Source organism: Nicotiana attenuata, unplaced genomic scaffold (assembly GCF_001879085.1).
Source record: "Nicotiana attenuata strain UT unplaced genomic scaffold, NIATTr2, whole genome shotgun sequence".
In the NCBI taxonomy this organism is placed as follows: domain Eukaryota; kingdom Viridiplantae; phylum Streptophyta; class Magnoliopsida; order Solanales; family Solanaceae; genus Nicotiana; species Nicotiana attenuata.
The window spans coordinates 88,448-98,332 of record NW_017672507.1 but is presented as its reverse complement, the minus strand read 5'-3'; positions in this window follow the sequence as shown (position 1 = coordinate 98,332).

Sequence of the window (9,885 nt, the reverse complement as noted above, 5' to 3'; positions counted from 1 at the left end):
CCCATGCTGCAAGAGCTTGCTTCACAACGTTGTCAGTGGAATTCTTCCTTTTGAAGCGTTTGTCAGGAACCGGGTTCCTTTTGGCTGCTTTATTAGGGTTGTACTTGAAGCGTTCTTGCTTCAGGAGAGGAAAATCTTTGATGAAATGCTCTGTCTTTCCACACTTATGACAGAGATCATAATTCTTTGGTCTGCTAGTGGCGCCTCTTTTTGTTATTCCTCTATTTCTTCTAACCATCTTCTGAAACCTTTTGGTTAAGTACGCCATGTCACTGTCCTCTTCACTTGAGTCATTGCCTTCAGTTTTGAGTACCAGGTTCTTCTCCTTCTTTGATTCTCTTCTTTCACTGTCCTTCTTCTTCATTTCGTAAGTTTTGAGATTTCCAACTAGCTCATCTATAGTTAGGGCCTGCAGATCCTTTGCCTCAGTAATGGCATTCACTTTACTCTCCCACGAACTAGGCAGAACACTGAGAATTTTTCTCACAAGCTTGTTCCTAGGAATAATTTCACCAAGTGAGTGTAGCTCATTTATGATGGAGGTGAATCTTGTGTGCATGTCGAATAGATTCATCGTCTTTAATCTTGAAGAGCTTATACTCAATGGTGAGCATATCAATCTTAGATTGCTTTACTTGAGTGGTTCCCTCATGTGTTGTCTGCAAAGCTTCCCATATTTCCTTGGCGGATTGACAAGCTGAGATCCTGTTATATTCATCAGGTCCTATACCACACACCAAAATTTTCATGGCACAAAAATTTTTCTCCACAGCTTTCCTATCTGCATCGTTGTATTCCATTATGGTCTTTTGTACCGTCTCCTGAGGATCTCCGACCTTCTTCGTTGGGACATAAGGACCATCACATATACCGTCCCACTACTCAGAATCTTCTGCCATGATAAAGTCATGCATTCTCGTCTTCCACCATCCATAGCATTGCCCATTGAACCTGGGTGGTCTATACGTAGACTGACCTTCTTCAAAATTTGGTGGAGCACCCATAAGGATACTTCATAGGTTTTAGCCTGAGGAAGAGCCTGCTCTGATACCAATTGATAGTTTATATGAGTCCAACCAAACTATAGAGTACCACGTCCTCTATTAGTTTCCACTGAGAATACTAATAAAACAATAAGTAAATAAGACAGGGAGTTTTACTTGGAAATATCCCTGCTCAAGGGGATAAAAAACCATGACCTACACTGGTAGGATTTCAACTTCACTATGAGAAACTTTTAGATTACAACCTATTGCAATCCAGGAATTAAAATCTTGATCCCTCACTAATTCGTAATACACCTATTACAAGCCACTTTGCAATACACCTATTACAAAGACTTCAACTCATGACTAACACTAGTCACGACACAAACACAAAGGGTTTATGGTTTTACAAAGGGTTTCCTAAGTAACTCTTCTAGCTAAGCAAATTAGGAATTACAATGAAGAACAATTACAAAATTACAACTCAACTAAGGAAAACAAAATACTAGATTTAGGAATTGGTCCGTAGTAGCGTTAAACTTTGTTCTTGAGGCACTTGAGAATTGAATGCACGAATCTCAGAAGGCTTGAATGCTTGAAGTGAATTCTGAAGTGTTCAAGTGATGTTTGTTGTGATACTCTTGTTAATAAACCTTTGATGACATCACTTGAATGATGTAAGCATTTGGTTGGTCAAAAGACAAGTGACTGCAAAACTGTGTTGCACTGTATGCACTATTTTTGTGGCAGTCACTTTGTAGCTGTACACAGTTAACTTTCGTACTGCTGTCAGGGAAACACAGGGGATCAGGTCCCTGTGTTGGTTCTCTATCTTCTAAGGTTGCAGCAGTTCATATTAGCTGGAGTCCGTTAATTAGCAATGTATACCAAGTGTGTCAGGTTCCCTATCCGGTTCTTTGACAGTAAGTTTGTTAGATCATCAAAACATAAAGCTAAGACATTGAAAACTCATCAGATAGCAAGACCGTTACTCATGAAAACGAGGTTGCCCATTTCTGTTTGGGGTCACGCCATTTTGCATGCAGCAATGCTAGTTCGTCTCAGACCGACTAATTATCATTAATATTCCCCGTTGCAATTAGTTTTGGTTCATGAACCTAATATATCCCATTTAAGAATTTTTGGATGCGCAGTATATGTGCCTGTAGCACCGCCATATCGCACCAAAATGGATCCCCAAAGAAGGTTAGGAATATATGTTGGGTTTGAACCGCCCTACATTATTCGCTACCTCAAAACATTAATGGGGGATTTGCTTACTGCAAGATTTGTAGACTGTCGATTCGATGAGACACTTTTCCCAAAATTAGGGGGAGAAATTAGTGAAACCAAACGGGAAATTTTGTGGAAAAATCCATCATTATCTCATCTTGATCCCACGTGCCTCTATTTGTGAATAAATGGTGCAAAAGATTATCCATTTGCAAAGAATAGAAAATCAAATACCAGGCGCATTTACGGATCTGAAAAGGATAACAAAATCACATATCCCTGCAGAGAATGTTCCAATTCGTATTGATATCTCTATTGGACAATCTTCTAGTGTCATAGCTAAGAAGTTAAAAGCACGCCTAAAACGTGGCAGACCATTGGGTTCTAAGGATCAAAATCCTAGAAAAAGGAAAAGAAATGATCAAAATGACACTACGAAAGAATCCCATGAAGAAATGCATGATTTAATAAATTCTGAGATTCATGAGGAAACCACTGAGCTCGAGACTCAAGAAAATAAGGAAATATCAATAAATCCAATAGATATTGAGATAAATTTGAATCGATTGGATATAGTGGTGGATTATGTCTTTGCATATAATGTTGCATCTAGCATTATGCAAGATAGTGAGGATCTTGAACCTCAATCTGTTGGAGAATGTCGACAAAGACGTGATTGGCCGAATTGGCAAGAAGCAATCCAACCAAAGTTGAATTCACTTGCAAAACATGAAGTTTTTGGGCATGTGGTCCAAACACCTAATGGTGTTAAGCCTGTTGGCTATAAATGGGTCTTTGTACATAAGAGGAATGAGAAAAATGAGGTACAAAGATATAAGGCACACCTTGTTGCACAAGGATTTTCACAAAGGCCTGGTGTCGATTATAAAGAGACATATTCACACGTTATGGATGCTATAACGTTCCGTTATCTCATTAGTTTTGATGTCCATGAAAAGCTTGACATGCATTTAATGGATGTGGTTATCCCCTACCTTTATGGCTCACTTGATAATGAGATATACATGAAAATTCTCGAGGGGTTTAAAATGCCTAACACACATAATTCAATGTCCCGAGAAATGTTTTTAATCAAATTGTAAAGATCGTTGTATGGTCTAAAGCAATCATGATGAATGTGGTATAATCGTCTTAGTGAGTATTTATTAAAGGAAGGTTATATAAATGATGCCATTTGTCCATGTATTTTTATAAAAAAAACAATATCGGAATTTGTTGTACTTGCCGTATATGTTGATGACATAAACCTTATTGGAACTCATATAGAACTCCAAAAGGCAATTGATTATTTAAAGAAGGAATTCGAGATGAAAGATCTCGGAAAGAAAAAATTATGTCTTGGTTTGCAAATTGAACATTTGGCAAATGGAATTTTTGTTCATCAATTCCTGCATGGAAAAGGTATTAAACGGTTTTACATGGATGCAGCACATCCATTAAGTACTCCAATGGTTGTTCGATCACTTGATGTGACTAAGGATCCATTCCGACCTCAAGAAGAGAATGGAGAGTTACTGGGTCCTGAAGTACCATATCTTGGTGCAATTAGTGCACTAATGTATCTTGCTAATACTACAAGACCTGACATAACTTTTTCAGTTAATGTCTTGGCAAGATATAACTCTGCTCCTACAAGGAGACATTGGAATGGAATCAAACACATATCACGTTATCTAAAAGGAACTATAGATATGGGCTTATTTTATGATAATAATTGCAGTCCCGATCTTGTTGGCTATGCCGATGCTGGGTATTTATCCGATCCACACAAGGCTCGATCTCAAACAGGTTATGTGTTTACATGTGGAGGCACTGCCATATCTTGACGATCGACTAAGCAATCAATTGTGGCTACTTCTTCTTATCATGCCGAGATAATTGCTATTCATGAAGCAAGTCGAGAGTGTGTGTGGTTGAGGTCTATAATACATCTTATTCAAGACAAATGTGGTTTGAAATGTGACAAACTACCCACTACTTTGTATGAAGACAATGCATGATGCATAACACAATTGAAGGGAGGATTCACAAAAGGAGATAGGACAAAGCACATTTCACCAAAGTTATTTTTCACACATGATCTTCAAAAGAATGGTGATATCAATGTGCAACAGATTCGTTCAAGTGATAATATGGCTGATTTGTTTCACAAAATCTCTACCGACATCAACCTTCAAGAAGCTAGTGCACAAGATTGGGATGCGAAGGCTCAAGGATGTGAAATGATGCTCTCACCAGGGGGAGTTTAATACGCGTTGCACTCTTTTTCCCTTGCAAAGTTTTGTCCCACTAGGTTTTCCTTGCAAGATTTTTAACGAGGCAACCAAAGGCGTATTGTTAAATATGTGTACTCTTTTTCCTTGACTAGATTTTTTTTCCCATTGGGTTTTATTTTAGTTATGGTTTTAACGAGACACATTACTTATTGAGTAGACATTCAAGGGGGGGTGTTATGAATAGAATTGTAATTTGAGTGATCTATCTTTTAGAGAGTTTTACTTTGTGGCTAAGTCATTTTTCCCCTATAAATAGAGGGGTCTTACCCCATTGTAAATCATCCCAAAATCAATAAGAATTCTCTCTCTACTTTTCTCTCCAATACTCTTCTTCTTCTTTTATTGTTTTATAACAATTCTGCATTTATTGCCAAATTATAAAATACTAATATATTCTGCATTTATTGCCAAATTCTGAAATATAAAAGATATTCATTGATAATAATAAAAAGAAAAAGATAGAAAGAGACGTGCTTGACCGAACCGATAGTAAAGGAAAACATCAGGAAGCCGTAGCCATCACAAATCGCAACTGGTTTGAGACCAAAATGTTCTAGAATTCATAAACTCTTATTACCATCAAATTAAACGACACTTCAACAGCATTGAGAACGTATTTCAAATTGATAAAACACATGTTTAGAAGATGCTAAATACTAGACATATAGTACGCAGAAAGGAAGATGAAAAAAACTACATGGTATATGGTTTTCCAATTCACAAAATTCAAGGAACCCTGCGCTATCAAAAATGCGTAGTTTCTAAAATTAGTTTTAGGCTCAAGTATGGGTGGCACGGGCGGGTCGGGTCGGATATGAGCGGGTAAAAAATGGATAATTCAAAAAAATAAAAAAATTATTTGACCCGACCCGTATTTGAGACGGATAAAAAACGGGTTATCCGACGGATACTATGAATATCCATATTATCCGTGGCATCTTGAATATGATGACTTATCGGAGAATTACTAGTCTTCCAAATTTGAGGAACCCCAATTTGAGGCTTTACAAATATAAAAGCTGAACACGTTAGTTATCCATTAATTATTCATTTTCTAAGTGTATCATATGCTTTTTACCCATATTCGACCTGTTTTTAAATATTTCATTATCCAATTCATTTTTTGATGGATAATATAGGTGGATAACTCTTTTCTTTTAACCATTTTGTCACCTCTAGGCTTAAGCTAGCCACCTCGAATCTGCGAATCTTTCCTAAAACAGATTTTTTTTTCCCCTTATAATCCTCTGGTATTATAAATTCGGTGGTATCCCAACTAATTCAGATTTGTCATGACTCGAGTTCAAGACTTTTGATTAAGCGATAAAACAATCTCATTTATCTCACATCACTCGACAGTTTTAACCTAAAAAAAAAAAAAAAGAACTCTCTGTTCACTCATACGAAAACAATCATCTAAAACTTAAATTGCGCAAAAATATGAAGCAAGGACAAAGTAAAATTTGATTACTATACCTCATAAAGAGAGGACGCGTCAACCGTAATTTTTTTCTTTGTACCTGAAATTGTCATCTTCTAGTAGTTGGTAAGTGGTAACCTAACAAATATTCGTCACATGAAAAATTATTATTCATCTCTATTTGTATTTTTTTTTTTTTTGGGTTTCCACCCGATGTTCGGAATCCGCAATGGAGCCCGACTATATTTGTATTTGTGCCGCGTAAGCTCTATTCGGGGGGAAGCGCTCCCTACAAAGGAATTTTCCATCCCCAGGGCTCAAACTCGAGACCTTTGGTTAAGGAAAGGGCGGTCTGATCCACTGCACCACATCCTTTTGGTGGTCTATCTGTAGTTTCTTTTCAACGTGTACGATATCTATATATATATATATATATATATATATATATATATATATATATATATTAGGGATATAGTAGATATGCCCTAGATCCAATCTCAGATTTGATGATTTGAATATATTTTTGTGAACGTTATTTGATATAAAAATATATGACATCTGATATTCTTTTATCATAGTTATTATTAATTGTTTAATTAACTTGATAAGGTCCTTGATTAAATTTTGAGACTTAACATTGTGATAGAAATCATGATGATGAGAGTGAAGTTTCTTGTAATTTAATCTAAATTTGTTCTTGATCATAGGATTATTAATTTGGACATTAGTAATCCGGTTAGATCAATATTTATGTGATCGTCTTTATCGGATAAAGATTAGTTGATCTCATTAACTAAAGCACATAAATAGATGATGCATATAGAGATATGATCATTGAACCGACTCATTGGATAATTCCTAATGGTTAGAATTACCATAAACTGTCAATAGGATATTCTCTTGAACAATGTGATGTAAGAGTTTCCTTTGACCTGAGATCGTCATAGCAATTGACAAGTTATTTATTGTGCTTTGATACCAGACACATATGGCCCTAGGGCAATCGTTGAAAGGATATTGTGTTGTGACAACCCGGCCGGTCGTCTCATGAGTTACCGCTCCGTTTTCCCCATTTCTGCTTCTATTTGCTTTATTTATCGATTTTATATGTGATCGGGTTGGTTGACTCGGGCTCGGAAAGGTTTTGAGACACTTAGTCTCTTTTAAGAAAGCTTAAGTTAGAAAAGTCAATAGGACATTGAATTATGTGTTAGAGGGCTCGGATGTGAGTTCTGATGGTTCGGATAGCTTCGGGAGATGATTTGGGACTTAGGAGCGTGATCAGAATATGTTTTGAAGGTCCGGAGTAGATTTAAGCTTGAATTGGCGAAATCGAGTTTTGGCGTTTTCTGGTTGATGGGTGAGATTTTGGTATAGGGGTCGGAATGGAATTCCGGAAGTTGAGGTAGCTTCGTTATGTCATTTGGGATGTGTGTGCAAAATTTCAGGTCATTCGGACATGGTTTGGTACACTTTTTGATCAAAAGCGGAATGCGGAAGATTTTAGAACTTTAGGCTTGAATTCGATGTGTTTTGGTGGTTTTGATGATGTTTGAGGTGTTTTGAAGGTTGGTATAAGTTTGGATAGTAGTATATGATGTGTTTGCGCTGTTGGTTGAGGTCCCGGGGGCCTCGGGGTGATTTTGGATGGTTGACGGAGAGTTTGGAAATTTTTTGAAGAAGTTGCAAATTTTCTGCTTCTGGTATTTCCGCACCTGTGGATTGGGGACCACAGGCGCGATACCGCAGATGCGAGGTGGAAGGCCGCAGAAGCGGAAGAAGGTGAGGGAGGCAGAAACCGCAGAAGTGGTTGGTGAACCGCACCTGCGATGGCGCAGGTGCGGCTGTTGCATCGCAGATGCGGAAAGCTGGTGGATAAGTGAAAACCGCAGAAGCGTTTCAAGGACCGCAAATGCGGTACCGCAAAAGCGGGAACTTGGTCGCAGATGCGAAATCCCAAACCAGAACATATAAGTTATTTCCTTCGCGATTTTCAGAGGGTTTCATCATTTTAAAATCGATTTCGGGAGTTTTGAGCAATTTTTGAAGAAGGATTTCAAGGGAGCTTCATTCAGGTAAGAATTTGGACCTAAAACTCGTTTCTATTGTATTAATTTACGGATTGAGGCTGAAATTAATGGAAATGAAGCCAAAATGGAGAACTAGGGCTTAGAAACTTAGGCCTTTAATTGAGGATTTCAAAGACCATATGTGATCGGATTTTGGAACTTTTGATATGTATGAACTCGTGGGGAGATAAGAAATCTAATGACGTAAAATTTGTCGAATTCTGAGACGTGGGCCCGGCGGTCGGGTTTTGGTAATTTCGGAATTTGCATGGTTTTTCGATTATATTCGAGGGGCTTTGTCCCTTTAGCATATTTTGATGATTACATTCTGATTTTGGTAGATTCGGAGCATCCGAAGGCCAACTCGAGGGGGCAAAGGCATTGCGAGCCAATAAACCTCGGACTCAACTCCCCTTTCTTCCCAAATCTCATAACGCCCTTCATAAGCGAAACCCGAAGCAGAACCCGCTCTCCAACCATGTAGGAAACATCACGAACCTTTCGGTCCGCGTAACTCTTCCATCGGGATTGGGCTGTACGGAGTCTATCCTGAATCGCCTTGACTCTCTCCAAAGCATCCTGAACCAAGTTTGTGCCCAATAACCTAGCCTCACCTGGCTCGAAACAACCCACCGGAGATCTACATCGCCTACCATATAAGGCCTCGTACGGTGCCATCTGAATGCTGGACTGATAGATGTTGTTGTAGGCAAACTCCGCCAATGGCAAGAACTAATCCCAAGAACCCCCAAACTCAATCACACACGCACAGAGCATATCCTCAAGAATCTGAATAGTGCGCTCGGACTGTCCGTCCGTTTGAGGGTGAAATGTTGTGCTCAACTCCACCCGAGTACCCAACTCATTCTGTACGGCTCTCCAGAATCGCGATGTGAACTGAGTACCTCTGTCTGAAATGATGGAAACTGGAATACCATGCAGACGGACAATCTCCCAGATATAAATCTCCGCCCACCACTCCGAGGAATAGGTAGTACACATAGGGATGAAATGAGCGGACTTGGTCAGCCGATCCACAATAACCCAAATGGCATCGAACCTCTTCAAGGTCTGGGAGCCCAAAAACGAAGTCCATGGTGATCCGCTCCCACTTCCACTCCGGAATCTCTATCTGCTGAAGCAATCCACCCGGTCTTTGGTGCTCATACTTCACCTGCAGACAATTAAGGCACCGAGCTACAAACCCAACTATATCCTTCTTCATCTGCCTCCACCAGTAGTGCTACCTCAAATCCTGATAATCTTCGCGGCACCCGGGTGAATGGAATACCGCGAACTATGGGCCTCCTATAGAATCAACTCCCGAAGCCCATCAACATTGGGTACACAAACTCGACCGTGCATCCTCAGTACTCCGTCAGCACCTTTAGTCACATCTCGAGCATCGCCATGCAACACTTTGTCCTTGAGGACAAGCAAATGAGGGTCATCAAACTGACGCTCTCGGATACGATCAAACAAGGAAGACCGAGAGACCACACAAGCTAGACCCCGATTGGGCTCCGAAAGATCCAATCTCACAAACTGGCTGGCTAAGGCCTGAACATCCAGCGCCATAGGCCTCTCTACTGCTGGTAAATAAGCCAAACTCCCCAGACTCTCTGCCCGGCGGCTCAAAGCATCGGCCACCATATTGGCCTTGCCCGGGTGATACAAGATAGTGATATCATAATCCTTCAGCAGCTCTAGCCATCTCCTCTGATGCAAATTAAGGTCTTTCTGCTTGAACAGATGCTGCAAACTCCAGTGATCAGTATATATCTCACAAGGCACGTCGTACAAGTAATGACGCCAGATCATCAAGGCATGAACAATGGCAGCTAACTCAAGATCATGGACAGGATAATTCTTCCCATGTA